The following is a 3,695-nucleotide window of genomic DNA, read 5'->3' as shown; positions in this document are numbered from 1 at the left end:
TAGTGGTCCACCCCAGGCCCAGAGTGTGGAGCCCCAACTCGGCTTATTTTTTTTAAAATTATTATTATTTTATTTATTTTTTTTTATCTTATTTTATTTTTTCAATTTTTCGGGATGCACCGGGTAGAAGTTCAAACTTCAACCGCCGCGGGGGTCCCTGGCCAGAGCTCTGGTTCTCCGAGTCGGGCAGGAGGTGGTCCAGGCGGGTGCCCCCTGGTCCCCCCGACGTGTTAGGGGGCGAGCGGTGGGTCTCCCCCAAGCCCAAAGCCCCGGTTCCCAGAGTCGGGTAAACTGCGGGAGTAACTTTGACTCTCTTAAGGTAGGCAGGAACCGGTGTGAGTGGTGTGGAAAGCCGAGTTGGGGCTCCATGCTCTGGGCACAGGGGGATCTCCTAGTGGTCCACCCCAGGCCCAGAGTGTGGAGCCCCAACTCGGCTTATTTTTTAAAAATTATTATTATTATTATTATTATTATTATTTTAATCTTATTTTATTTTATTTTTTTCAATTTTTCGGGATGCACCGGGTAGAAGTTCAAACTTCAACCGCCGTGGGGGTCCCTGGCCAGCGTTCTGGTTCTCCGAAGTGGGGCTGAGGGGGTCCAGGCGGGTGCCCCCTGGTCCCCCCCGACGTGTTAGGGGGCGAGCGGTGGGTCTCCCCCAAGCCCAAAGCCCCGGTTCCCAGAGTCGGGTAAACTGCGCGACTAACAATGACTCTCTTAAGGTAGTCAGAAACCGGTGTGAGTGGTGTGGAAAGCCGATTCGGGGCTCCACGCTCTGGGCACAGGGGGATCTCCTAGTGGTGCCCCCCAGGCCCAGAGTGTGGAGCCCCAACTCGGCTTATTTTTATTTTTATTATTATTTTTTTTTTTTATTTAATTATTATTTTGGGATTATTAGACTGGGTAGAAGTTGCAACTTCAAACGGGCATATCTCCGGAACCAAGCCGAGTTGGGGCCCCATACACCCGGCGTGGGGGGCCCTCCTAGAGGCCCCCAATACCCCCGAGTGTGGAGCCCCAACTCGGCTTACTTTTCGAGTTACAGCCGGTCAAAGTTGAAACTTTAAAGGGCCATATCTCCGGAACCAAGCCGAGTTGGGGCCCCATACACCCGGCGTGGGGGGCCCTCCTAGAGGCCCCCAATACCCCCGAGTGTGGAGCCCCAACTCGGCTTACTTTTCGAGTTACAGCCGGTCAAAGTTGAAACTTTAAAGGGCCATATCTCCGGAACCAAGCCGAGTTGGGGCCCCATACACCCGGCGTGGGGGGCCCTCCTAGAGGCCCCCAATACCCCCGAGTGTGGAGCCCCAACTCGGCTTACTTTTCGAGTTACAGCCGGTCAAAGTTGAAACTTTAAAGGGCCATATCTCCGGAACCAAGCCGAGTTGGGGCCCCATACACCCGGCGTGGGGGGCCCTCCTAGAGGCCCCCAATACCCCCGAGTGTGGAGCCCCAACTCGGCTTACTTTTCGAGTTACACCCGGTCAAAGTTGAAACTTTAAAGGGCCATATCTCCGGAACCAAGCCGAGTTGGGGCCCCATACACCCGGCGTGGGGGGCCCTCCTAGAGGCCCCCAATACCCCCGAGTGTGGAGCCCCAACTCGGCTTACTTTTCGAGTTACACCCGGTCAAAGTTGAAACTTTAAAGGGCCATATCTCCGGAACCAAGCCGAGTTGGGGCCCCATACACCCGGCGTGGGGGGCCCTCCTAGAGGCCCCCAATACCCCCGAGTGTGGAGCCCCAACTCGGCTTACTTTTCGAGTTACACCCGGTCAAAGCTGGACAGGAAGTGGCCGTATCTCGGGACCGGAAGGTCCCCGTGGCTCGGGACGGCGGGAGGAGCAAGGTCCCCGAGAGCGGGCCCCGCACCCGCCGCCGCGAGCCGCTGGGACCTCCCGGTCCCGAGATGGGCCCCGTTACGCGCGGGCGACTTTCGGAGAAAACGGCCCGTATCTCGGAGAGGGGAGGTCCCAGCGGCTCGCCCTTTCGGGTGTCGGGGGCTCCCCACGGGCCCTCTCGGACCCCGCCTCCCCCGGGCCCCTGGGACCTTTCCTTCCCAGGCGCCCCCCCGACACGTCGGGCCCCTTTTCTCCGGGACCCGGGGGCCCCGGAGCTCGGGGGCGGGCTCTTTGCGAGGGGCCCGCCGGGACGCCACACTTGACCCGAGTCCGGTGTCTCTGGGCCGCCGGGTCCCCGAGCTACGGGCGTTCGAATTCGGGGCCCGAAAATCCCTCAAAGTCCGAAAACGTGCAGTGGGCGGGGACTTCCGGGGGCCCCGGAGGCTCTGACGGCACACCCAGGGAGGTGCACCGTCCTCGGGCACGGCCAGGTGGCCCCCCCCGGGGTCCTGGAAGTCCCCCCGCCCCCCGGAGACACCCACACCCACAAGACGGGAAGATTCCGTTTTTCGCCGATATCTCGAAGACGGCCGGGCGAAAAAATTTCAAACTCGGGTCTTCCCAAGGCCTCGAGGGGCCCTATCCAAAGAGGCCACCCGCGTCCCCGGGGGCCTCGGGGTCAGGGAGTTAGGCCCGGTCAAAGGCGCGGCGTTTTTGGCTTATATCTCGCGAACCCCTGGGCCAATCTTCCCCAAACTCGAATCGACCGTAGTGCCGGACGGGGCCTTTCGAAAGAGCCCACCCACGAGGTCCAACTCGCCCGGGTCCCCGAGTTATAGCCGTTCAAAGTCGGGGGTCCCGGCGAACGGCGATCCGGTAGGGGGCGTCCCCGGGGCCCGCCGCCGCCCTGGTTCGAGCGAGGGCCCCCGTGGGACCTCGCCACCCAAATTTGAGCTCTCTGGGCCTTCGCGTCGCGGAGATACGGGCGATTTTCTCCCGGGATCGTGACGTCATCGGCGGGCGCCATTTCAGAGCGCGGCCGAGGGTTTTCGGCCGATATCTCCGCGAATACTCGACCAAAAACGACGAAACGCATATGGACGCGTTCAGCTCGGCGAGACGGTTCGAATGAGCCCGGCCTCGGCCGGGCACGTCGACTTTTCGGCGAGATATTTGCGTTTTTCCGCTTCCGGGGCGCTTTGGGGGCCCGTATCTCGGGCCCCCGGGGGCCCACGGGGCTGGGGGCGGTCTCATTCGAAAGGTCTCGTCCCGTTCTCCAGCCGACAAAAATTTGGCGTCGATCGGAGCCGCCTTCGGCGAGCTACGGTCGTTTGAAGCCCCGTGCGGTGGGGTTACCGTCCTTCAAACAGCCGCCGCTCGCAGGGGGAGTCCCGGGGAGGCATGGTTGCCTGTATGACTTGGGCTTGGAGCGCCCAGCCCCGCGCTCCTGGAGGAACCTCCGGTGCACAGGGTCTGCTGCAACCAGCCACGTGGGTTTTGAGGGGTAGGGGAGCGTGCGCTCTCCTCCCCGGGCGGGCGGCCGGGCTCCGGGGGCTCGCGCCTCCACGGAGGGACCTCGCTCCCGGGGCTTCGTCCCCGGGGCTCGGGGGCTCCGTGGCGGCTCGGCCCCCGGGGTTTCGACCCCGCTCGCTCGCTCCAAAACCCAAGTCCAAAACGTGGGGTTGCACGGGAGCTCCGGGCGCGACGGGTCTCCACGCACGGCCCCGGGGAGGGTGCTCCGACCCGGGCCGGAGGCAGATTCGCCCCCTGCCCCCCGGCTGTCCGCCCGGAGCCGAGACGGTCCTAAAACGGGCCATGGGGGTGATGTAGAAGGGTAACGCTCACACAACCAGAA

This window comes from Pimephales promelas, chromosome 2 (assembly GCF_988280905.1).
Source record: "Pimephales promelas chromosome 2, fPimPro1.hap1.1, whole genome shotgun sequence".
Lineage (NCBI taxonomy): Eukaryota > Metazoa > Chordata > Actinopteri > Cypriniformes > Leuciscidae > Pimephales > Pimephales promelas.
Note: the sequence above shows the minus strand (reverse complement) of the source record.